The sequence below is a fragment of the Pseudopipra pipra genome, chromosome 10 (assembly GCF_036250125.1).
Source record: "Pseudopipra pipra isolate bDixPip1 chromosome 10, bDixPip1.hap1, whole genome shotgun sequence".
Taxonomy (NCBI): domain Eukaryota; kingdom Metazoa; phylum Chordata; class Aves; order Passeriformes; family Pipridae; genus Pseudopipra; species Pseudopipra pipra.
The window spans coordinates 21,788,161-21,815,184 of NC_087558.1; the positions used below are offsets into that span (position 1 = coordinate 21,788,161).

General features: G+C 50.1%; 1 long non-coding RNA gene across 11 annotated transcripts in view; it reads right to left on the bottom strand.

Annotated features, from left to right (window-relative positions):
* LOC135419816 (uncharacterized) overlaps positions 1-27,024 on the bottom strand; it is a 61,979-nt gene that overhangs the window by 18,691 nt on the left and 16,264 nt on the right. For 5 of the 11 annotated variants that reach the window (XR_010433167.1, XR_010433165.1, XR_010433168.1 and 2 more), the window contains exons 2-4: positions 7,399-9,305; positions 3,787-3,881; positions 3,528-3,661 (exon numbers count right to left, since the gene is read on the bottom strand). This is a non-coding gene — a long non-coding RNA (uncharacterized LOC135419816). The remainder of the gene's footprint in view (positions 1-3,527; positions 3,662-3,786; positions 3,882-7,398; positions 9,306-27,024) is intronic. The other 6 variants (XR_010433172.1, XR_010433170.1, XR_010433171.1 and 3 more) reach the window with 6 other exon arrangements.

Consider the following 27,024-nt stretch of genomic DNA (forward strand, 5'->3'; position numbering starts at 1 on the left):
CAATGAAGTGGTTTTACATTTCTGCTTTTTCTCCCTCCTTTCTCCTCTCCCAGGCCAACATGGAGCTCCTCTCCTGCCCTTCATCTCACATGTCCTTAACAAGAGCTGCCGAGCGAAGGACACCACCCTGGGGAGCGAATCCCAGGAGGATGGCAGGGATGGGCAGCCACCAGCTCTGCCTGCCCTGCTACCCCTTTCCTGACACACTCTCCTTCCCTGGGCTCTCAGTCTGGGAAAGCAACAGACTGAGGGCAAAGACGGAAAGAGAAACCGGAGCAGAAGTTACACGGGAGAACAGAAAAGCAGGGAGAAAAAAACCCTTCAAAAAGGTGCAACTGCAAAGTGATGACAGGCTGGTGGAAGGGAATTAGCAGAGAGGAGGGCTCAGTTCACCTCCTCCTCTCCCTGTGATTAGGAAGAAGCCAGCAGAGCCATTTTGTGGGGAACTTTGGCACCCACCACTCTCCCGCTCCGAGGGCGAGAGACTGAAATAATCAACATTTCCCGCGGAACAGAAATGCAAACGCTCAAACTCACATCTGAACTGACAGTTCCAGTCAAAATACATCACCCTGACGTTCTTCAATTAGAAAAGATTCACAGGCTCATTTCATGGCCTAGCCTGCAGTCCCAGGCCACATTACACAGCCACACTGCCAGAGTCTCTGTTTCCTGTAAGCCAGAAAGGCTTGGGATGCATTTCCAAGCCCAGCGCACAGAGGAACTTTCGCAGTGGTTTTTCAGGAAGCTTGTCCCAGTGGGGAGAAAATGAAAAAAGGAACACAAGAACGAGGGTGTGGAGAAGTTTCCTTTGCCCTGTTCAGCCTCTGAAACCTCCATCATTCAGCACAAGACCTCACCCAGCAAATTCCCACCCCCGTCACTCCGTGCTCTTCCACGATGCTGGAGGTCCGTGTGGACTCCAAGGACTGCAGGAAGGAGCTCAGCAGCTCTGCTGGCACAAATTAGTGGAGCTGAAACTTTAGATCAGCGACAGAGAGTTTTCCTCCTGGGAGCAGTAAATTGCTACGCCGGTCCCTAAAGACCCTCCTTGCCATTAAGTGATTAATGAATTCATTAACACCTCTGAGAACGCAGGAAATATGACATGGACAGGCTGCCCAGGCTTTGCAAAGGAGGTTTTTAAGGAACAGCAGTGAATAGGGACTAATTAAGCTATATGGCCCATGGCAGCACTACTTCATTTATCCAGAGGGGATGAGCAGAGTGGTGAGATTCCCTGTCTCATTCTCTGACCAGCTTTGATTTGACCCATAAGGAGATGTTAAAATCAAGGGTTTATTGCTATTATAAACCTTTCATTTAAAAGGAGGGTGTGGGGGGAAAGACTTTTTACTGTAATAGCTTTAATGACTTTCCCAGTGTTCCCAGTCCAGGGGTGGAATGGTCCCAGGGTAACTGGGGAAATTGTGCAATGGTCTCTTCCAGCCCTACAGAGAGCCTTAATTCTTGCCCTAAAGCCACGGTCACATGCTCAAGACTGTTTCACTGACAGTTTTATTTACCAAATGTAACATAAGCAAGGGACTAAACACTTGGGGTGAAGTGTGAGCCGGGCTCAGTGTGTGACATCCGCACTAAATCAAGGCACGGGATCACCTCCCACTGTACATCAGCAGGACACTCCTGCTGCTCCCACGGCTCCAGCCAAGCAGTGACAGGAGCCCATCCATCCATCCCTGACAAGTGCATCCCACCCCACGTGTCCCAGGCCTGGCTCCCCGCTGAGCCTGAGATTTGACCCCACCAGCCATGGTTGAGGGTGCCCCAGTGCCTCACTCGGGGGGGGGATGCCAGTTACCCTCTATGGCTCAGGGTGGGATGCCCAGTTATCCCCTGTGGCTCAGGGTGGAATGCCAGTTACTCCCTGTGGCTCAGGAGGGGATGCCCAGTTATCCCCTGGGGCTCAGGGGGGGATGCCAGTTATCCCCTGTGGCTCAGGAGGGGATGTCCAGTTATCCCCTGGGGCTCAGGGGGGGATGCCCAGTTACCCACCCTGAAGGGACAAATAGCTGCTCCCTGCAGCTCATTTCTCTTCACTCATCTTGGTCCTTGTACTCGTGTCACATATTTCACAGAATCCCAAAATAGTTTGGGTTGGGAGGGATTTTAAAGCCTCCCCCACCCCGTGCCAGGGGCAGGGACACCTTCTACTAGCCCAGGTTGCTCCAAGCCCTGTCCAGCCTGACCTTGGACACTTCCAGGGCTGGGGCAGCCACAGCTCCTCTGGGCATTTGCTGAATTGTTGCAGACAATGTTGGGTCCATCTCCACAGCCACCGATTACTGCGGGAATTCCTTTCTATAACCCAAGTGGGACAAGCATCCTTCACCCCAAAATGGCACAGCCTGGCTTGTGCCTTGGTTTTCAGTGTCCTGTAAGACCTTCCCTGGGAAAAGGAGCTTGGGCTGCATCGCTGTTCACTTCCAGAACAGGCTGACAAGGCTTGTGAAGAGCCACAGCAGCCCAAGGAGACAAGAGATGCTCTGCACGTAACACTTGGTACCACTTGAAGGGAAATGGAGGTGGCAAGGAGCCACCACGATTTCCTGCAGGTGCTGGGGCTTCAGGAAATCTGAAAATTGTGGGGAATCAGGCTGAAAAGACAACTCACTTTTAAAGACAGGTGGTAAATTGGAGAGAGCTCAGAGAAAGCCCCTACAAAGATGAAAGGGCGGGAGGTATTGATTTACGTAGGAAGATCAAAAGAGCTATATTTGTATATAGTAGTTTAGCTAAGTGATGACTAAGTGTTTAAAGGGAAGAGTTTGAAGGACATAAACCGAGGGAGGGACCATCAGGGTGAGTGCAGTGAAGAGAGCTTAACAGGAGCAGTGCAGGGAAAGGAAAGGAAGGGAGAAGAGGGAAATCTCAGCTGCCTGCCCACAGCTGCCTTTGGCAGGGAGATGTCAGCGGCCCCACCGACACCACACATTTGGCAACCCAGCTTCCCAAAGCTTCCCAATCCCCCTCCTGAGCTTTGCTCGCTCCAGCTCCACCTCCAGAGCAGCTCATGCCCTCCCACAGCATCCAGGAGCACATGGGAAGGTCCTCAAGAGGAGCCAGGGTGCCAGCACAGCCCTGTGACTGCCCCCACTCACACAGTACCCCACACAGGAACAGCAACAAGGCAACTGCATATCTCAAATCCACTTCTGAGGACCCCACTGTCCTGCTCCATCCGCTCCAAAGCCTAAGGAATGCATCCCCAGTCTTTAAACTTATTTAAACCTGTTTGGAACTATCAGTTCTTGCCTGGAAATAGCATTTGCAAAGCGTTAACCTGAGTATGGCACAAAAGCTAATCCCTCTGCATGGTCCAGTGACATCCCAGACTGCAGGGGACCTTCTGCTTGATTGTGCTCTGCCTTGGCTGGGTTACTCAGGATTTGCAGGGCGAGGGCTGGGACCACAGCCAGCTTAGCCAAGGCTATTCTGTTCCTCCAGATAATTCAGACCCAAGTGACAAAAAGGCAGTTAAGGTGACTTTTTAAGAAGTGACTTACCCTCAGCCTCCCTCTGTGGGCTCAGGTTGGCAGATGTCTCCCTGGTGACAAGGGACTGACTCCTCTCCAAGAAGAGCAGCAGCCAGGAGCATTTCAGAGGCTGGTGCCTTGGAAATCCTCCATGGAGAAGAATGCTGTGTGCATAAAACACATATTTCCCATGCTGGGGTGAGCCCCAAGGCATGAGGGTGTGCAGGGCTGGGGCTGGGAAGGATCTGGAGGCCACATGCTTCATTAACCAGCTGAATTCTTAAGTTACCTCATAGTCTGGTATCTGCTTACTCTGCTAAAGGCTGCAGCTCTCCACCCCAGTAGTGCCAGTCCAGCCTTTCAGAGAAGGCATTTCCTACCCTGCTGGAGAAGGGAAAGGAAAGATAAGTGAGAATCTGATAAGAGAGCCTGATTGAATCACTCTGCCACTGCCTGGGATACCCTGAAAACTTTATGGCCTCACTTAGCCTGAAAACATCCACAAAAAGCTTTTGCTCCAGGATGAGCAGGGACATCCAGGCAGTTTAGATCAATTCCAATGCTCTGCTCTCTGGCCACATCATTCAGCATTTTATCCACCATTTGCTGGAGTGATTCTCTTAGCTGGGAACATTTATAGACAGCAGAAAGGGAGGTCACACAGTAAGTAAGGATGAGAACAGGGCGGGTTGCACCGGAGGTTAAACGAGATCAGATACCAGGGGCAGGATTCACGGCCCTTATAGAGCCACTAAATACATTTTTCTCACCCCATCCTATCAGGTGTCAACAGGGTCTACCCCAATCGAGGGCCCCCTGATCCATGTGGCCAAGCACGGATTCGGGAGGATAAACATTCCTACGTGGTTGGAAAGGATGACACAACACAAGGGGTGTTTTGCTCAGCCACACGTGGTCCCCTGACCACGAGCTGCTCACCCTGATCTGCACTGCCTGGGCACAGCACTGTGCAAAAATGAAGCCTGATGCAACCAGATGCAAGATAACACCCCTGGGAAGCAGGAATGCAAATTACAGCTACTTACAACGTGAGAGATTACCTCAGAAAGCACCACTGCAACAGGACTAAAGATGCTGCAGTAAGTGAACATTCATCCAAGCAGGGACAGGAACTGGGTTTTCCCTGACCCTTTGCATTTGCTGCCTCTCTTACCTTCCATTTTCCTCCTTCTTTTACCCACATTTACATGACTTCATGTGAAGAAACCCAACCCCCTCCAACATTTTACAGGGAGGCTCAGAGAGCCCTTGTGCAGAGCTCACCACAGCTCTGCATTTGCAGAGCTTTTCCAGGAGATCTGGCGTGTCCACACAGGGAGGGGACACACCAGGGAGCATTCCAAAGGATTCCATATACTCAGCTGGGGGCTGGAAAAACTCCTAACTCAGCTCAGCTTGTTCAGTTTGTCAAAGAGTTGCTTCAGAGATCCCAAGATGTCTAGACACCTCCAACATGGAAACATCCTGGGTTACAGGGGACTTCCCAGGGTTTTGACAGTGACACGAAGAGATTCAATGCCTGGAAGTTCAGGTCAGATAAGTCCCAAAATACAGTGCAACTTCCCAGCAGGGAGGGCAAGTGAACACTGGAGGAGCTCTCAAGGGTGTGGATCCTCCTCCTTTGACACCACTGGCCCAGCAGGAGACAACTTTAGGACAGTCAGGCTTTAATCCAGCTCCTGGGAGACAGGATCCAGGCTCAGGGGAGTGGAGCTGGATGGTGCAGGGCACCCCCCCCCCTCCATGGGAGCCCCTGCTCCCTCACTTGTCCCCTAAACCACGACAAGAACAGGAAATTCTGTGTAATCTGCTGCTCAGCCTTGGACTCCTCATTAAGCCACTTGCTCTCATCCAGTCTCACTCCCCCAGAGCTCAGCTGGTTGCTGCAGACATCGGGAAGGAACTCATTTGTTTGTTCTCCTCCTCCAAGCTCATTTGGCCGGACAGATGTTGCTCGCTGTTTCTTTTCTTTAATCTCCTCACCTTCCTCTCAATTGCCAGAGATTGGCTGTGGCTGGAGGCACAGCCAGGGTTTGTGGATGTGCCAGGAGTGGGGGGTCACTTTTTCTGTGCCCTTTGGGCTCAGTCAGTGCCACCTCCCCCAGTCCCCAGTGCCGTGGGTCACACGGAGCTTCCACGAGGTTTGGTTACAATGGTCGGTACCACACACAGAGTTCATAACCTGGACATCACATGCTTTAGCCTGTCAAGTGACACCTCTATTTAGAACCTTCCAGGACTGCCTAAATAAACATATGTAAGAGTTTAAATTCAATCTCTCCCCTGCCCTGTCCCCTGTAAAACTCTTTGATGACTAAGCCCATTAGGGGAGGAGCAAATGGCTTGGAAATGTCACAGCTGATCTCTGCTGACCTTATCAAAGTGCAGGATCAATACACTGACCCCTTCGGAGCAGGAAACCTTAAGCAAGAGCCAAAGAGAAGCAATTAAAGCAGAATTTCAAGAATGGGAGTGAAGGAGATAGAAATACCCCCCTGTTCTGGCTCTAGAGAGTGAAAAACAAGTGAGCCAAAAGTAACGGTGATGCTCAGAATTATCATATACATAATTAGTATGTGATAAAGCAGCAAATAAAACATAACATCCATTCATCATGCTGACAGCTGCAAAGCCACACTGCCAGGCCCTCAGGAGTTAGTGGGGAGGGGGTGCCTTCAGCACTGCAGGTACTAATCCTCACTGCCAGCTCAGGGAGCCCAGCGTGCCCGCGGCTCCACAGGATGCTGGCACATCCCAGGGACTGGTTCCGAGCAGGCAAGGCAGGATCATGTGCTCCTGCCTGCCTGGATTTGAAGGATGGAGAGGTATCAGTCTTGGTAGCAGCTCAGGAGTGTCCTGTGTGTCTGTGACTTGAGGCAAAGGGACCTTCAGACCTCCTGGGGAGCTAAAGTGGCTTTCCTGACATCTGGAACTGGAGCAGCTCCACCATCCCCTGCCTGCAGCAGTCCCTGCCATGGCCTTGAACAGGCAAGTTATCACCACTCAGAACAACACCTCATCCCATCCTGGGAGACAGCAAAGCCAATTCAAAGAGCCTGCAGCCACAGGGCACTTGGTGTGTTCAGCTGGAGCAGAGGAGCCTGAGGGGAGACCTCACTGCAGTTCCAACTGCCTGGGCAGGGGCAGAGGAGGGGAAGGGACTGAGCTCTGCCCTGGGGGCAACAGGGACAGCACCCAGGGAATGGCTGGAGCTGTGCCAGGGCAGGCTCAGGTTGGATCTCAGCAAAAGGTTCTTCCCCCAGAGGGTGGTTGGGCACTGCCCAGGCTCCCCAGGGCAGTGGGCACAGCCCCAAGGCTGCCAGAGCTCCAGGAGGGTTTGGCTGATCCTCTGGGGCACAGGGGGTGACTCTGGGGGATGTTCCTGTGCAGGGCTGAGGGTTGGACTGGATGATTCATGTGGGTCCTTTTCCAGCTCAGCACATTCTGGGATTCTGAGTGATACTTTGGAGGAGGAGCATGGAACAGTCCTGGCTACCCAAAGAGGTGCAGCCAAAGGGTTTATGGTCAAACACAACCCACCTCGGCCCCTCTAGACCATAAAGCAGCACCTCCACCACCTAATTCCTGGGTCCTGTGATTCTCCATAGGATGGAAAAGTATTTTCAGATAAATTTGCTATTTACTTTCCCATCCAGAGGGCAGTCCACGGGGTAGAGGAGCAAAGAGGAGTTATGGTTCCCATGAAGGAGAGTTTAAAGGAGCAGGTGACAGAGAAAACACCCATCAAAATCAAAGAGAGGGGGATTAAAAGGTGAATAACTTGTAGGACTGGGGAGTCCATTCAGAGCAGCTCTCTTTACAAGGTTTGGCCAAAAGAGAGATATTTTTCCTTCTTTTTGCAGCTATTGTTCAAATTTACCTTTCCTCACCAGGGTGAACACGAGCCATTTGAAAGCAACTTGGTGACAAAACAAGAAGGAATCAACTTCTGCCTCTCCAACAGAAATATCTGAGTTCCTGCTGCCAGAGCCACACCTTGTCCTTGTTGTGCCATGATTTCCAGCTTGGGACAGCTCCCTGTCCATCCAGGGGCACAGGATCATTTCACTGGAAAAAAAACACTAAAAAAATTCCCTGGATTGCTGCAACTGCCCCAATTCCCACGTGATCCATCTCATCATCAACCACAAGCTGGTGGGAGGAACAGGAAGAGCTCCAGTCCCAGCCCTTCCTCCTTCCCTCCCTTTTTATTCATGATCCCTTCTAATTCCACCAAGTTTTTTTATGGCTGGTTCTTCATAAACTCACCTTGTTAACCCAGCAAAAGGCAGGATCCTTGGCTCTCCAGCTGACCACCTTTTCCCAGCACCGTGAACCATCTCTTTCAGGGGTTATAAAAAAAAAAATTATACAAATAAAGCAATCAAAAAAAGTCTCTGCTGTCCTGGGAAATTCTCTGTGCACTGGGAAGCTCATCAAACCAGGGGAAAGAAAGCAATAGCAACTTTAACAGTGCCATCCACAGCAGCCACAGATGGCTGCAGTTCCTAAATAAGCATTACATTAGTGCAAAAGGAGAGGGGAAAAAAAAAAGATAAAGGGAGAAAGGAAAATATAACAGCTGTATCTTAAGCCTGGAGGCTGATGCTAAATCTCTGTTTGTAGATGCTTTCAGCACTGGCAATAAATGTCAAGTTGCTTGCCTGGTAAAGGGGCACTGCTGAGTGTTTTATGCACCATCCTGGACCTGCTAATCATTTGGTGGGAATATCCTCCAGCTGTCCAGCAGCACGGGCAAAACAAGAGATGGGGGCAGAGAGGGAAAGCAGTGGGGAAAAGCATTAATATTTAAAGAGTATTTTACACTGCTTTGAATGGAGTCTTCTGCTAAGCAAACAAAAAAAAAAAAATAAAAAAAAATCAATAGTGCACAGTGGCCTCCACTGCACTGACAGAAAGATCATTCGTCCCCTTGGCACTGCTGTCATCCCAAAACCACAGCTCGAATCATCTCCCCACCACACAGCCTGGAATTCTGCTGGATGGACAAAACAGAGGTCAGTGAATTGAGGGCCTTGACTTGAAATCTTGACCCTTCCAAAAGAGAGGAAATCTCACTCTGCAGGGAGCCAGGAGAGAAGGTAGGGTTCATAAAATGAATCATGGAATGCTTTGGGATGGAAGGGACATTAAAGCTCATCTAATCCCACCCCCTGCCACGGGCAGGGACACCTCCCACTAGCCCAGGTTGCTCCAAGCCCCATCCAACCTGGCCTTGGACAATTCCAGGGATCCAGGGGCAGCCACAGCTTCTCTGGGCAACCTGTGCCAGGGCCTCCCCACCCTCCCAGGGAACAATTTCTTCCCAATATCCCATCTAGCCCTGCCCTCTGGCCATGGGAAGCCATTCCCCTTTGTCCTGTCACTCCAGGCCCTTGTCCAAAGTCCCTCTCCAGCTCTCTTGGAGCCCCTTTAGGCCCTGGAAGGAGCTCTAAGGTCTCCAGCTTTCCCAGCCTGTCTCCAGAGCAGAGGGGCTCCAGCCCTTGGAGCATCTCCATGGCTGCCTCTGGACTTACTCCATGTCCTCCTGATGTTGTTCCCCAGGGCTGGAGGCAGCTCTGCAGGTGGGGTCTCACCTGAGCAGGGCAGAAGGGCACAATCCCCCCTCACCTGTTGCCCACCCTTCCCTGGGCACAGCCCAGCACACGGGGGGGGTTCTGGGTCCCAGCAGCCATGGCCATGTCTTGTTGAGCTTCTCCTCCAGCAGGGCTGTGCAGGGACAGCTCTGCTCTCAGCTGGGGGCTGCTGGAGGATTTTCTCCACGATCTGGAAGGGAAAACATGAGTTTGCTGCCAGGAAAGATCACAGTTGACACAAATATTGGAGGAGCAGCAAGTGATGCCATGGCTGGGTTGGTTACAGCAGACAAGCTGTGCTGGCACAGAGGCAGTGGGCTCTCAAATACCCACGTGCCAGGCTGGGCTGGAGAAAATTATGGGTGCACTTAAAAGTGCAGGCAGTTTGGGGAGAACCTCCTGGGGCTCGGGGATAACCCCACTCTGGAGGTGCAAAGAGATGCCGTGAGGAAGGAGCCACCCCAGCACTAGGCAAGAGCAGCACCACGGTCCTGAGTCATCCTGCTCTCCACACTGGGGACCATGTCCAACCTGCAGCCAACTGAGCACTTGAGAGGAGCGTTCTCCTGAGCCAGAACCTCTCCTGCAGGGATGGGGAGTGCCAAGGCCCAGCCTCTGGAGTGGTGCACAGGCAGCTCCCCAGGGATGGAGCTGCTCTTCATAAACAGAGACAACCTAAAGCACTTCAGATCCCCAAACACCGAGCTCAGAGGACACACCTGTGCTGGCCTCCAGGGGAAGGGCTTTCTTGCAATCCCTCACCTCCCTTTTCCTCTCCTTTTCCTTCTAAAAGGGAGGTTTCTCCTCACATTTCCATTAGTCTACGACAAGGTGCAAAATCTCCCAAGCTGTGGAACCTTCTGCCTCTTTTTGACCCGGTCACCATTTGTTATCATATCCATTTATTTTTTTTTTACACTTCATTATAACATTCATGTCCTCTAAGACACCTGGGTTCTTCAGCAAACCATGGGTGCCCTCTGTGGCTGCCCCATCACTCACAAACACGGAGGATTATTACTGTTTTACCATCCTATTCCCACTCCATCCATGAATTAGCTACGCCAATTAATTACGAGCCTTTGGGATTCCTCCTCGAGCACAAGCCTTGAGGCTGAGGAGTGAAAGGGATGGTATTACACAAGTGAGCAGGGTTTGGCTGCTCCTCTCTGAGCTCCTTGGGGATTTTCCATCAGAATGTTGATTTCTTGCAAAAGGAACAACTCACCTGGGTGTGTCAATACCAACACAGCCTTGTTTCCAGACAAAACAATGACCCGAGTGTTTTGACAACATCAAAACATCATGTTTCATTATTCGGAGGGCACAGAAAACCTTGATTTTAATTCTAAAACAACTTTTCGCTTAGAAGTTTCTCTTACCTTCCAACTGCTTTGAAATGCCAGAATCGACTCAAAACATGTAAACAATTTTTAATGGTTTCACAGGGACATTTCGAAACAAAAAGTACATTTAAATTAAACTCCATAATGGGAAATGCACTTCTTGCTCAGCTCTGAACTCAGCATAACACCTGGATGGGCTTCAACGTGGCTGAGAGAACCCGCCCGGGCTGGATGGAGAACTGGGGGGTGTTGGAGGGCATGGAAAAATGCAGGCTGAGCCAGGAGAGGAAAGAGGCAGAAGGATGAGCTTGGAATAACACTGTAGGTCAGGGAAATGGGAATTGGTGATGCCAGGTGGGGTATCTGCACATGGGCCAGCTTTCAGACAGCTTGGGGGATGTGAATGGAGAAGCTGCCAAAGGAGGACATTTCAGAGCACTCGTTCCTAGAACAATCCACTTTAAATCCCACCAATAAGTGAAACAACCCCCTCAAATTCCCTTTGTTCCCCTCCAAAGCAGACTCCCTGCTGTGCCCAGGCAGAGCTGCACTGGGTGCTCGTGGTGGCACCGAGGGGGAGATCAGGGAGGATCATCTCCACCAGCCCTCTGAGCGTCAGGGAAAGTGGATCAGTGCTGAGTGGGTGGCTGGGAGAAAAGCTACAGCCATGCTCTGAAGCACATTAATTGCTTATTAATTACCCCATTAATCATGGTGACACCTTTGTCTGCATTCCCAGTGGCACACTTGCTGTTAGCTGGGACTGTCACACTGCTTTGGGCAAACTGAGAGACTTTTACTGCCTCCCTCCACACCCTCCTGGGTCCCAAAGGGTGAAAAACAACTCCAAAAACCCCCACACCTCGGTGAGAATCCCAAAGGTGACGTGGCAGGTTGGCAACTTACCCCTCACTGGCAACAGGCAGGCCAGGAAAATGCAGATGAGAGAGGACTTGTAGGCCAAGGATGCTCTGGAGCCCTCAAAAGTTTGAGATTTGTGCTACAGTTTACAAAGCATCAGCTTACAGGGCCCATCCAGGGCTTTGTGCAGCTTCCCACAGGCAACTGCACATTCCCATTAAATCACAGGAAGCTGTAAACCAATCACCGGGGAAAATTTCTGTTCCATCACCGGTGCTTTTTCTTTATTTCATTATTTATAGCACTCTCTGATTTCCAGCAACTTTTTTATTATAAAAGAAAAAAAAACCCCAAAATTATTTTCTTTGTCTGAAAATTGATAGAAAAAGAAATCCATCTCTCAGCCGTCATTTCTCCTAATGATGTTTACATCAGCAGATGGGGAAAAAATCACTTTTTAAACAGAATTTATTACCCGCTGACCCAAAGCTTTCCCATACATCACTGTGGTTTCACAAAGTTAGTTTCCACAGCAACATGATGTAACTCTCCAGCGTGTTTGGGAGCTGCTGGTGTTAACTCTTCCATTCCTACCCCTATTTCTTTGGGAGGGGGTATCTGGGCCATGTGGAGACCTCAAAGTTAGATCATGGAATCTCTCCTGAGTTGGAAGGAACCCACAAGGATCATCCAGTCCAACTCCTGGGCCTGCACAGACACCCAATAATCCCATCATGTGCTTGAGAGCATTGTCCAAATGCTCCTTGAGGTCTGGCTCAGGAAAAATCCTGGCTCTGGGAAAGCTCAGGCTCAGGAAGCCTGTGCAAAGAGGGACATCTTCAAGTTGCCTCATTTAATGGGACCCAACAGCTTAAAGCAAGAGTGGAATCCTGCAGGTGTCCCAGGCAGAGGGACCAGCAGCAGCTGGGGAGAGGCAGGGAGAAGATGGATGTCTGAGATGCCAACCATAGAATCATGGAATGGTTCAGGTTGGAAGGGACCTTAAAGCCCATCCAGTGCCACCCCCTGCCATGGGCAGGGACACCTCCCACTAGCCCAGGTTGCTCCTAGCCCTGTCCAACCTGACCTTTTCACCAGTGCAGCTGGAAGCAAGTTCATCAATCCCCACAGCCCTGTAAGTGTTCCTCCTCCATGCCCACCTCCAGCAGCAAGCTCAGGATGCCAAGAGAATCAGGGAACAAGCTGTAATACAGGCACTGGGCTTCTTCAGAAAGACAGAGAGGACTCCAGGGGCTTGGTGAAGGTGGACAAACAGACAATTCAGACTTCAAAATAGGGGTGAGGACAGACACCTCGCCCTGGGGGTCATCTCTGCACAGTGTCTTGGTGCCCAGACACTCCCTGGCTGCTGAGTGACCCCTGTGGGAGCATCTCCAGAGCCCTCTCAATCTGCAGAGACTGACAGAGCAGGGACAGTGAGCCCAGAGCACCGATCAGCACCATCCCGAGGAGGGGAAGGGCTCAGGACAGCACAAGACAGCTCTCTGCTCCTCCAAAGATCAGCTCCAGGCTTTGGCCCCACAGACACAGCCAAGCCTCAGGCCCAGGTGGCTTTGGCAGCAAATGTGGCTCCTTAGCAATCAAGGTTCAGCTCTGAGAGAGACAGTTGCACCTATCACTGCATTTATTGATTGCTGGGATGTTGATAAACAATTGATTTTTTTTCTTTTCTGCAAATGTCACCTGGAAGGAGTTTTATACTTCCCTCTACGGGGAGCGAGAGCCTAAGAAACACAAAGAAAGCAAACTCTCTTCTGCTCAGGCAGATAATTCCTGCTAGAAAGTGGCTGAGTAATAGGAATAAGTTGCTTCTTCGGGGATTTGGGAGACTACCATGGCAGGAGATGGGAAAAGCATTTACTCAGTGCTTTGGCTCAGATATCAGAATGTCACTTTGGCACCTTATCAAAGCAATCCAACATCTCCAGCCCCGTGGCTTGAGCCAGTTACAGAGCAATCATTGATCCACCTGAGCAGAGATGGGAATCAGCTCTCAGCACATGCCTGTGACAGATCACAGGCCAAGGAGAATAAAGGTTGTTGGGATCATGGGAGGTGTGTGACAATCCACAAACTGGGCAGAGGAGAAAGCAGCCCCACATAAGCCCTGTTGGGAGAACTCCATACAGAGAGCTCTTGAGGAAAAAAAAAAAACAGCCAGCCTTTTAGAGAGGACAAGAAAAATGCAAATTACCTGGGTCTATGACCACCTGAAAATTGATGCTACATATATCACATTACAGACCAGAAATCAGGGAGCAAAATGTGAGACAGGCATTGGGGTTCTTCAGAAGAAGAGGATCTTGTAGTACCCTAACTTGGGAAAATTTTAAGTAGCAAAGCAACTGGGCACACTGGAAACCAGGCCCTGCCAGCTCCGATCTCCCCAGAAATCCTCAGGTGCTGCAGAGCTCTGCTGGGAGAGTCCTCTAAGGAATTCCAAACATGCTCTGTGGATCTGGGCACTTCTCTCTGGACACCAGCCCTGTATGTGCTGTCAGGACCTACAGAGAAAGAGCTTCTTTCTGCTCTCCCTTGAGCATTCCCCAAAAAACACACAATGGCCAGAAAACATCTCCAACACATACAGCTTCAAAATCCATTGCCCACAGACTGGAGGGATGTGGTGAATCCCTGTGCTGAACCACCTCCCACCTTTTCCAAAGCACAGCTTCCTCAGTAGCTCCAAAAGAGGGAAGTCCTGGTCCTTCTCTGCCTCAATAAAAGGATTTGTAGGATTTGAAGATGTTTGCTGAAACAAGAGCCTCCATCCATAAATGCCCCTTGGCCTCTGTGTCAACTGTGTTCTCATCACTACAATAATTCATCAGCAAACACCTGACAGGTTTGGGAAAGCTGACTCAGGAGACTGAGACCAGATTTAGCCAAAAACACTTGCTCTGATTGATTTTCTTCCTAAAAAAACAATTTAAGCTTCCTTTTCTGCATTCTGTGTGGCAGCTCTTGCACAAGTTAAAGTCTCCAGGAAAGCTGCTCTGTGCTAAGAGGCATCACTTCTGCCAAAAAGGATACCAGCCCCATTTTCAGTGAGATGAGGAGTTCACTGATGGGGTTACTATCATTATGAAAGATCAGAGCCAGGATTAGTATCATTATCAAAATCAGCCTACCAATGCCATTTCCTCCACTTATCTTCAAATCCTCGACTCTATCAGAGGATGTTGACCTTTATATCAAAAAATGTCGAGCAGCCTATTTATTAGAAAGCTCCAAATTAGATGACCTAGAAGGAGAAGCTTTTCCAGCAGCACTTCCCGCCCCCTCAGCAGGCTCCAGGCACTGCAAAGTGCACAGGCAGGTTGGAGCCCAGGGCTCAGGGACCCAGCTCCAGGCTCCTCACACCAGCCTGGCTGGTTGAAGGAGATGTGCTAATCGATGGGGCAGCACAGCCAGGAGGGGTTGGACAGTTCCTACCGAGGATTGAGGGATACATCCATCATCCCAGTGGGCTGTGATGGGCGGGAACTGCGAAACCTCGGCCTTGCTGACAATGAGGGAGGGATTGGGATTGAGTTTGGAGCAGAGGAAGCCTCAGCAGCACCTCCCCAGGCAGCACAACAACCCCTGACCCTGCAACAGAGGTTCCTCCTCCGTTGTACAAAGCAAAGAAATTTATATTCACAGACTCACGGCGTGTGCTGAGCTGGAAGGGACCCACAAGGACCATCCAGTCCAACCCTCAGCCCTGCACAGAAACATCCCCAACAGTCACCCCCTGTGCCCCAGAGGATCAGCCAAACCCTCCTGGAGCTCTGGCAGCCTTGGGGCTGTGCCCACTGCCCTGGGGAGCCTGGGCAGTGCCCAACCACCCTCTAGGGGAAGAACCTTTGCCTGAGATCCAACCTGAGCCTGCCCTGGCACAGCTCCAGCCATTCCCTGGGTGCTGTCCCTGGTCCCCCCAGAGCAGAGCTCAGTCCCTGCCCCTCCTCTGCCCCTGCCCAGGCAGTTGGAACTGCAGTGAGGTCTCCCCTCAGTCTCCTCTGCTCCAGCTGAACACACCAAGTGCCCTCAGTGTCCTCATACGGCTCCAAATCAAGGCCCTTCCCCATCCTCACGGACTCCTCTGGGCACTTTAACAGCTTAATATCTTTCTTATATTGTGGTGCCCAACACTGCCACGATATTCAGGGTGAGGCTGCAATGGCTGCAGGACTCTGGACCAGGATGTGGATGTGCATCCCACAGTCTTTTCCCAGAGCTTTCCATATCCATTGTTTGGGTCAGGCTAAAGCTCATCCCCAGCTCTGACAGCAATATAAGGAAAAAATGAATCTGTTGGAAAGAGAAGAGCGGGATACAAAAAGCATGCCCACAGCAGGTGACAAGTAGGAATGGGTCCCAAATCTTTGGGATTCCAGCACCCACCTACCACAGCTTGGCAAACATCTGGGCAGGATCTAGCCCTGGTCATCTGTCCATCTTCACACCCAACATCCCATTTCCAGCAATCCTGAGGTCTCACAACTCACCCACACTGGGGCCACTTTGGACCTTATCACTTCACACCAAGAGCTGCTCCTTCCCAGCCTTTCTGCCCCATATTTTTGCCAGAGGGATCTGTCATTGAACTCAGCCCCAAAGTCCCACACTGCTCATGCAAAACTCCCACTGGAATCCAAAGGAACATAAAATAAAACCAGCTGCTCTTGGCTGTCACAGCCTAAGTGCATTAATGTCTTTTTATCTTCGTGGGGGCACTGCGGCCGACCCCTGTTTCCATGCAATTGGTGTTAATAAAATCTCTCTCTGCAGAAGTGACAAGGGAAAGATACACTTCAATTGGCATGTTTTATCTGAATTGAAATTCGAGTGCAAGTCTCGTGTTTCATGAAAACCTCCGTTGATGGCTCTCATCTGCCACCCTCCTCCGAGACCGGCCTTCGGGCTCATTATTCCCCAAGAAAACATCTATATAAGGCCTCCCCCAGCTTTGGCTTGCAATCAACAAGTCGGCTTTGAAACACTTATTTCAACCAGCTCGGATAATTCTCGCTGCAAAATCAAAAGGAAAAAAATTGTCCGGAGGCAAAGCATTACCCAGAGCACGTGGGAAATAAGATACGGAAGAGATCTGGAGCCTTGGCCAAAAACTGGTTAGTTTGGAGTTAGGGAAGAGTCCTTGGAGCTGAGAGGCAGTACCTGAAGGGAGATCTGAGGAAATGAAAGCAGCTGTTGCGGCCTCCTCAGCGAGGGAGGACAGGAGCTGTGGGCTGGAGCTGAGCACAGGTGTCCAACAGCTCCACAGGAGGAAATAATGCTGCAGAAATAGGAGGGAAAGAGGAGGAGAACCAGCTGAGCAAGAAACACACCTGACTGCAAAGCCAGCAAGGGTTCCTGGCTAACTTCAAAAGCAGGAGGTGGGAGGAATAACTCCCAGGCATAAAGGGCTGGATTGCCACATTCCTGAGCCGTGCAGAAAGCCACCGGCGTGGAAGGGAAGCCAAGGGATGCTGAGGAGAGCCAGGGAGCAGCGTCCTCTCGTGAGGCTGTGGCCATTGATCCCTATTCCCTGCCATCCCAACAGCCAGGGGTACAACACGTGTGTCTCTCTGTCTGTTGGAGTGTTGGTGAGCTGAGGGTGATGCTCCCACGTGCCACCTTCTAGTTCAGCCTGGATGGCCACATGAAACCCTTAAGCCACGGAGAAATTCATGGAGGTCTTTCACTGGAGCCTTGGTGGCCTAAGAACAACACTGTCCCACTGGCTTCTCCAACCTCCCCAGCTATCCCTTTTTCCAGCCCAACCTTTTCCCTTCCCTATCTACAAAATAATTTCATCCTGCTTAGATTTTGCTCTTGAAACCAGAGATTCAGGCAGGGTTTTCTTTGGTTTCACGCTGCCTCTTCCCTGCAAATCACTCCTTCTCTCCTCAGTTGATATTAACCATTTCACCAGCAGCTCCTTATCTACACAAGCTGCTATTGAGACCAACTCTATCTGTCCACGCCAAATGCAAAGAAATTATGAATGTGCTCCATCAGTCAAGGCAGGAAAAGTGACAGCAATGCACAGAGACAGTAAATAAGCAAAACATCCACAGAGCATTTCAGACGTAAATCAAGTTACGGAAACAATTAAAGGAAATAGAGATTTTGTCTGCAATTACCATTCCTATTGCTGCTCCCATCCATACAGACAGTTCTGCAGCAGCAAAATGAAGAAGTGACTTGCATTTTTAAAGTTTCAACGTTCCATCAGCAATGGAACATTATTTTTTTTCCAATTGGGAGAACAGGTGTAAATCTCCCTCTCTGCTTTCCCATTTATCCAGCTCTGCTGAGAGGGAACTCAGCTGGAACTTGAATATTAGAGTCAAAATCACGGCAGAACTGAGGATAGTGATGAAACCCTGCCAAGGCCACCCCACCCAGAGGTCCAGCAAAACTTTCTGCAGGAGGTTTTGACCAAAGAGCCAATGACTGCAGCCTAAAAGCCCCCTCTGCTCAGCAAACCACAACTGAATGAATTGATTAACCATTTTCTTGGTGCATTTTTCATCATTTCAAGTAGCAGCAGGTGAAGCCCACTCTCCCCAGTCCATGTGCAAGCAATGACAACAATGATTTCTTAGTCTATGCCATTCCAGTACTGCTGCCTTGGTATTGGAAAAGGATAAAATATTGACTGGCCCTGTCTAATTGGTCATGGAAGGCAAGTGATTATAGACTGGGACAGGGAAGGTGGCGATTGGTGTAAGTTTTACAATTAATTTAATTAATAATCCACAATTAATTTATTGCTGCGTCTCAATAGGCAAAAAGGAGAAGTGTGACTGCTGGGGATCAAGGCACAGCCCAGCAGCTCTGCCAAGCACTTGGTGACAGCTCGACCTTGGGAGGTCCCAGGAACTCACCACTTCCAAATCTCAACCCCCCTCGGAGATAATCCCTGACAACGAGTCCTGATGTGCTCAGACACGTGGGGACAGACGCTGGGACAGAAGGACACGTCTCCCTGCAAGGCACTGGAGCGGAGCAGCCCAGCAGGGTCTTGCCTTCAGCCAGGAAGATGCCCTGGGAACGTTCTGCTTGTGAAAATCTTGCACGATCTCAGCTGCCTGCAACTCCTTCCATCCCGGGCAAGCCACTTCCAAAAGTCAAATCCTGTGGCAGAGATACACAAATTACAGGAAATAGAGATTTTGCCCTCAGTGTGGAGTTTGTGCAGGGTTTGTTGGACATTTCCACCTGTCTGAATGGATTTTTCCATGAAGTCTTTGTTGCAGATCCGAGGAGAATCCTCGCCCGGCCCAGCCTGCGGGAAGGGTCTCGCTCCCCACAAGACCCCAGTCCCTTCCCTCTCAGGGCAGGATTTTCAGGAGCAGGAGCAAATGGAGTTCCTTTCCCTGCAGCCAGGATGGAAACAATGATCTGCACAAGGTGGAAGCTGCCTCAAGAGGAGCCCAAGCCCGGGCTCAGTTAAGACCTTCCTCCCCTCCACAATCCCACCCTCCCCTTTCCTACCTCACTGCAACCTCCCGTGTGCTCACCTCGGGGGAAGACCCAGGTGGGGAAACACAGGGTTTCACATCCCTGCCTCATTATCCTGATCATTTAATCACCTCATTAGGCACCTCACATTTACTCCAGCATTGCTTGAGGACAGAGATGAGGTGCCTTTCTCACCATCAGGCTCATCTCACCTCTCCTGCCCTGGGGCAGAACAGGGACAGAGTCCTTCTGGATATGCAAAGAGAGCCTCTAAAAGGCAGAAATAGAAGCCAAAAGTGGCTAAAAATCAGGGATATTGCAGCAAATTATGTGGGATGCTGTTGGACACACATGGCAGTACCAGGCTCTGCCTGCAGCTCCCCTATCAGAGGTTTCCTTCCTACTCAAAGAAATGTGTCAAATTAAAACAGGGATTAAAATTAAAATTAAAATATAATTGCTGTCCTGCGAAAGTGGAGGGGAGTTTTTATGTCTTTCACTCTCAAAAGTCAGACAAAAGGTCAGCAATTCCTACAATTTGCAAAAACACACAATGAAGAAAACAATAGAGAAGAAATTTGATTATGGTGCTCCAGTCTGAACCAGGGCAAACTGGAGCTTTAATTTAAAGAGAATATTTTAAACACCTCAGATTTTATGCCTCTTTTTTTTTTTTTTTGGTTTAATCAAATGAGAAAATTAATTTTTAAAACTGCTCCCCTGAAAAAAAAAAAAAGCAGGTTTTCAGTGGAAAGCAGCTGAGATGAAAAATTCTTTTGCAGGTTTCCCCCTGAAGAGGAAAAGGCATTTTTTCATTGAAATGGATGGGATCTGCTTTCTTTCCTGATGAAAGGGAATGGTGCTTCTGCACAAACCCCTGCAAAGAGGACAGTCCATGCCAGGGCACTGAGCATTTCCATGGCAGTTCCTCCAAACCAGCCCTGGCAGCTGCTCTCCACTGTTGCATTGGCTCCTGACTGCAGGTTTCATTTAAAGCAAAGAATTTGCCTCAACTCAAAACAAAGCTCTTCAATTTGGACTTTTCCCAGTGGTTTTGTTGTGGTTTTGAAAGCGGAGCTAAAATCAACAATTACAGAAATTGCTGGGCCTGTGTAACGAGCAAGGCAGTGGAAAATTCCCATCCAGCTCTGGACCCAAACTCAGAGCAGACCCTGCACACAGGACTCGCTTTGAATTTTCCTCTGAGTTATCAGGAAGCACCAACGAAATATCCTCTCCTGGAATAAAACCCACTCTGCTAACTTCCAGCAAAATCCCAGTTAAAAGGGTTCACTAACGAAGCAAAACTTGCCCTGCCAGACAAGAGCAGTGGTGCCCTCCTAATGCAGAGCCTTGTCCCTGGAAGTGCTTAATTCCATATGCTTCAGAGAATGGAAGGGAAAAAAAAATAATTAAAAGGCTCTTAATGCATCTGGCCAATTAAATAAAGCTGTAAATGGTGAGGAAATAATTCCTTCCTGACCCCTGCAGCAATCAGCTGCTGACCTGAAGCATGAGAATTGATTAGCCTTATCTTACCATAGCATGTAGGACTACAAATGTTATTATTGGCCATAAAATCAGCCAGCCCTTCATGGAACCCACTGGTGGCATTTGGCTCCGTGACCTCCCTAACTATGAATTTTGCTGGCTGGAAGGAGCACCCTCGGGGTGGGAAAAGCCTCCTCTGTGGAATTAGGACTGGAGGAGCTGTTTTCAGAGGGTGGGCAGCCCTGTCCCAGTATGCCCCAGTCCAGCCCTCAATAAATTTGGTGCTGTGAGGGGTTAAATGCTCAGAATAAAATAAAACTTGCAGCTCTGAGCTGCTGGTCTCATCCTTCACCGTGGGGGCAAGAGGAGAGCCCAGGCCCCTCTCACTCCATTAATAACTTGGCTGTCAGCACCAGGATAAGGGAAATCTGCACCTTTTCCTCGGAGACAGCAAAGCCTGGGGTGAGATCTACCCTTGTCTCCCTCCCCAAAACAATCCCACCCTGTTGATGCTCACTCAGACCTGCCCTGGAGCGGAGCCCCCCCAGCCAAAAGCCGCTTGCAAACGTTGGGACTTCACCTCTGGGGCTAATCCATAAGGAATTCCTGGCTCTCCCACAGCACAGAGCACTCTCTCCATCTGCCATGCCTCTTTCCTCTTCCTTTGTGCTGGACTAGACCCACAGGGAAGCACGTTTGGTCTCCAGGTCTGGGAAGCAAAGTGCCAGGTGACACTGGGAACAGGGAACAACTCATCTCCTGTAGGAGCAGGAGCTGTGTTACCTGCTGACCTCAGTGAGGGATGAAAACACTGACTGGGCTGCATGGGATGTCCACAGACTCTGGATAAACAACAGCACGTGGTGACTTCGGTACCCAAAGGGTGTGGAGGGGATCTCAGTAGAGTTTTGGCCCCAAATCTGCTGTCCATGGTGATTTTTTGTCCAGTTCAACCCCCCAGGTCCATCAGGGTGCAGATATTTCCTGTGTCCCAGACAAACCTACAACACACAGGTGTCTGGAAAGGGGTTGCTCCGTGGCAGGACACAGAAGGCCCCAGCAAACTCCAACCATCACTCCAGCCCTGGAAGAAGGAGAGGATGCTCTGAGGACATTATTACGTTTGCACTGCACTGACAAGGGAATGGGAAAGAGGAATGACCAGCCCTGAGCACTCCAGGGCAGCAGCAAAGCCCAGCCCAGTGCTGAAAAATTACTGAGATGGTACAAATGATCCATGCACAGCTTTGAGGATGCCTCTGAGGACCAGTGGCAGGGGCCAAGCAGGAGCAGCCCATCCTGTTTGGGGCACAGCACCACAGAGTGTCTTCAAACGAGGAGTCAAAGGTTATCCAAAGGGATGCTGAGACACAGACTGGAAGAGCTGGTAATTGCACCACGTTTCCAGCCTTTTCAAAGGGATTCCCAGCCTTTTGTAGAGGGCTGCTGTGGAGAGGGGATGCTCCATGCTGAGGAACATGCCCCCCACCCCCTCTTCCTGACAGTGGTGTCATACTGTCCCCTCCAGAGCCCAGCACTGCCCGTGTGCCTCTCCAGAGTCACTTGGAGCCTGAGAGACACCCCCCCACACACACACACACACACTCAGGGGAGCACATTCCCATTCACAACCTCCAAACAAAGCCTTTCTTTCCAAAAGGAAAAGAAACAGAAGGGAGAGAGAAGAAAAAAGAAAGGCAGGAGGGGAAGGGGGACAAAAGGGACCGGGCAGCTGCACACTTCAGAGCCAGACCTGCCTGAACTCAGCTCGCCTGGAAACTCATTTCTTTTGATGACAGCCCCAATTAGTGTGTGCTGGCAACCCAGGCAGCAGGGAGCTGGTCTCTATGGAGAGCTGGAGAGGGAGGGAAGGTTTCATTCACCTGGATGGCTGAAATCTTTTAGAAAGCTGCCTGTGTGTTAATATTTAATGTGTTCACATGACTCGAGCTGAGAGGTATCTTGAGTCGGTGTGAATATGCAGCATCCCATCCCATCCCAGAAGGCTCCTGCTCCAGCTCTTCCCTCACCAGCCTGTGTTGTGTCATGGGGTGACACAGATTTACAACAGAAGGCAGGACCTGCATGAGCCCTGTGCTTTTATGTGATTTTTCCAGGGATGTCCCTGTGATGGCCAAGACTGATCCTCCAGAGCCTCACTCGTCCCCTTCCCCTAAATAAAGGGAAAGAGGAGCAGAAACAGTCAGAGCTGATAGTCAACCTGGTTGACTATTAAAAGCCTGAAATAAAAAATAACTAGTATTTTGTTGGCTGCATCTTCCCTCCCCAGCACCAAACCTTCCCAGTTTTTGGGCAGGGCCACGTTCCACGGGGATTGTGGCAGATGGGGACCCTGCAATCTGGGTGGCAGGTGCCAGAAACACAGGAGTGAGAGGGAAATGGAATAAAGACAGCAAAGAAATGGCAACAAGGAGAAAGGCAGCAAAATAAAGAGGTGAGTGGGCACAAGAGCATGAGGCTGAATCCATTAGAGGAACAACTCAGCAGCTGCTCCCAGCCCTCACCCTGAGCTTTGCAGGAGCTTTGCAGTTAAGTCCAACAACAAATACCCACCGTAGCAGGGAGATTATCAACATTTAAACAAGCTGGAGGGGAGGGAGGCCTGAACAGAGAAACAAGCAGCATTCCTGAGGGCAGAGCAGGGCATTCCAGCTCCTGGATGCTGCTCTTTGCTGCACATCCCATCCCTGGGAGCACCATCCCTGGGCAGCCCCAGCCCAAGGCTCTCCCCCCTCTCAGGTTTGGGTGGCAGGACCAGGATGGTGCAGCCTAATGCAGGACCTGGCCAAAACTGGTTGATCACCTCCACAAGCTCTTCATTCCAGCTTGTTTTACCCACACGTGGCTGTGCCTGAGAGCTTTGACATGTGTTGGTCACTGCGGTGAAAAGAAGCATCATTTTGGTTCACATCCATATCACAGAATCCTGGAATGGTTTGGGTTGGAAGGGACCTTAAAGATCATCTCATTCCACTTCCTGCCATGGGCAGGGACACCTTCCACTAGCCCAGGTTGCTCCAAGCCCCGTCCAACCTGGTCTTGGACACTTCCAGGGATCCAGGGGCAGCCACAGCTGCTCTGGAATTCAACCTGTGCCAGGGCCTCACCACCCCCACAGGGAAGAATTTCTTCCCAATATCCAACCTAAATTTATTCTCTTTCTAAGCTGAAAACATCTCCCAAAGCCTTATCCTGTCAAAAAAAGTCCCTCTCCAGCTCTCCTGGAGCCCCTTTAGGCCCTGGAAGGGGCTCTCAGGTCTCCCTGGAGTCTTCTCCTCTCCAGGCTGAACAGCCCCAGCTCTCCCAGCCTGTCACATGCCCAGATGAATGCTCTATAAATACCTTCAGCTGCCTAAAAGAGATCCTTAGAAGAGCAGCACACGTAGAAAACCAGAAAATTCAGTAATGAGGTGGTGCTGAAAAACCCCTGGAGGAGTCAGGACAACAAATGAGATGCTACAGTCAGAGTTAAATATCATAAATAACCCTGGCTCTGCCTTCCCTTGTCAAGCAAAAAATCAAAACTCAAGACAGGCCTACAAGTACACTGAGATGTTTGCAGGAAGCATGAAAGCTTGGAAAAGTGGCATATGGATAACAGCACCATTGAACCAAAAATAATGGATCTCCCTTATTAAATCTCTGCCTGCAAAATCCATTGTACAAAACACATGGCCAGCCCTTCTTATTCAGTCTCTCTTCAGCTTAAATACATCATCCACACCAAGGCAAGGCTCCAGCATATAGATTTCAGATAAATTTAAGTGGGTTTGGAGTTTGCCAGCCAAGCAGCTTTTAGGATTCTGAATTACAAACCAAGTTAGGAATATTTCCCAGAGATTAATTAAAATCCTTTGCTAGACTCCTTAATAACATGCACCTCAAAATAAAAAAAAAAACCAAAAAAACACCAAACAAATAGAGGAAAAGGAAAAAAAATGAAAGCACTGTTGCTGCATAAGCAGGTACAACTGGATGGGATGAGTATGTTCAAATACAGTAATTATTTGAAGTTCTGTTCATGTTTCTGTGTCTCCTCATCCTCACCGTTGCCATGTGAGCATCAGACAACACAACTTCCCTCTCATCCTCCTCTTCCAACCTCCCCTTTCCACCTTTCCCCGCACACAGAGGAGGAAAACTGTGCAGTGTAGTGTGTTCTTTCAGTGGATTTTTGATTTGGTAAAAGACTTTTTACTCTTCTAATCTGCTACTTGACTGAGAAGAGGGGCAAGGTATCCCACTCCTGGTGGAGGAAGAGCCAAAACATAGCACTCCCCTTCTGAACACGTGATTTTTTGCACAATGCCATCTTGAGTCATTCTCTTCTTGTCCTCTCAGTAAACACCAGAAGGGAATAGAAACACCTGAGGCTGAACAAAAGGGCTCCAAACTAACACATAACAATCTGCTTTTCAGAAGAGTTGTGTGAGCCCTTGGAAAGAATCCAGCAGTCACTTGACTTAATGCTGGAATCCACTAAACCAAATGTTTTGGATGTACCCGTGCGTGTTTCCAAGCAGGAGGGTGGAAATACGAACACAGGCACAGGAAAGCCCTCACAGGCACTGTTTGATGGGACTGTCAGTCCTGTCCTAGTGCCCCTTGTACAGGACACAAAGCACTGGCCAAGTCCAGGCTCTCCCTGGTGGCCCAGATCTGCTCAGGTGGTGTCAGAACATGTTTTATGCCGAGTTTCAGCAAACATAACCCATTTCAGGAGATCTGGATAATTCCACAGAGGTGTGCCCATGTGCCACCCTCTGTTCTGAATCACATGTAAAGGTCACCCGAAAGTTCCCAGATCATAGAATCATAGAATCAGCAGGGTTGGAAGGGAACTCAGAGATCATCAAGTCCAACCCTTGATCCAACCCCACCGTGGTTCCCAGTCCATGGCACTGATGCCACATCCAGTCTGTCCTTAAACACCTCCAGGGACGGAGAATCCACCACTTCCCTGGGCAGCCCATTCCAAGGGCTGATTACCCTCTCTGGAAAGAAATTCTTTCTAATATCCAACCTAAACCTCCCCTGGCACAGCTTAAGACCACATGAAACCACAGCTCCCAAATTCTCCTGAGCCTTAACCCCTTGCACTTTGCTGAACTTCCAAGAGGTAAAGAGAATAAATGGCACATCATGGAATCGCTGAGGGTGGAAAAGATCTCCAAGATCAACAAGTCCAGCCAGTACCTGATCCCCACCTAGTCCCCCAGCCCAGAGCACTCAGTGCCATGGCCAGGCCTTCCTGGGACACCTCCAGGGGTGGGGACTCCAAACCTCCCTGGGCAGCCCCTGCCAAGGCCTGACCACCCTTTCCAGGAAGAAATTCCGCCTCATGTCCAACCTGAGCCTCCCCTGGCACAGCCTGAGGCTGTTCCCTCTCCTCCTGTCCCTTGTTCCCTGGGAGTAGAGCCTGACTCCCCCCTGCCTCCCCCCTCCTGTCAGGGAGTTGCAGAACCAGAACGTCCCCCCTGAGCCTCCTTTTCTCCAGGCTGAGCCCCCCCAGCTCCCTCAGCCCCTTCCCAGCTCCGTTCCCTTCCCTGGACACACTCCAGCCCCTCAGTGTCTCTCTTGCCATGAGGGGCCCAGAGCTGGACACGGGATCCAATCAGCTCATCTGAACTCAATTATCAGCATAAACATGGGATGTACTGAGCACTTTTAGGAGATTCCTCAGAGCAGACCCAGCTTGATCACTCATCTCTCCTGTTTCAAAGGCCAACAGAGACACACCAAATCAGTCTGGGGTGCAGCAGAACTTACAGAGCAGCACCCTGGCACCACAGCCAGGTACTTGGGTTTCCTTTCCCTCCAGTGGCCAACATACAGCAACCTATTCATTTTATTTTCGTTAAAACTAATTGATTCTAAGCAGGAAGCCCTTTTTAATTTCCTTTAGCATTCGGAATAACGTGAGCCACCACAAATGAAATGAAAGACACCCCCCAAAACGCATTTTCAAATGCACCCTAAATAGCAAACGACATTGAAATCAGCTGCAGCCAGAACTGTAATTGGAAGCTGCAGAGAGTCCTCTTTCAAGACTCATAATAATTGGCATTTTGCTGAAAAGGTTCGTGTAATAGAAGTGTTTGCAAATAAGGGCCAGCTTCTCCAAAACATTCAGCTCACTCTGGTCACTCAAGCAACACAAAGTACCCCAAAACTGGTTTTGGCAGCCAGCCACAACTCCATGGATGGTGACCCTGCAGAGCTACAGGGGTGCAAAGGAGAAGGAATACAGCAGGAAAGGTTCATGGAAGGACAAAATGTATGATATGAGGTCTGGAATGACTTCTCCATGAAAAAGAGCTCAATGGGTTCGGATTCTTCAGCCTAGAAAAGAGGCAGGTGAGGGGAATCGAAAAATCTTGAGTCCACTGGAGGAGTGGGTCAGAATCCCAGAATCCATCAGGTTGGGAAAGACCTCCAGGATCACTGAGTCCAGCCTGTGTCCCATCCCCACCTTGTCCCCCAGCCCAGAGCACTCAGTGCCACATCCAGGCCTTCCTTGGACACCTCCAGGGGTGGGGACTCCACCACCTCCCTGGGCAGCCCCTGCCAATGCTTAACAACCTTTTCAGTGAAGAAATTCCTCCTCATGTCCAACCTCAACCTCCCCTGGCACAGCCTGAGGCCGTTCCTTCTTTTCCTGTCCCTTGTTGCCTGGGAGAAGAGGCCAAGCCCCACCTGGCCACAACCTCCCATCAG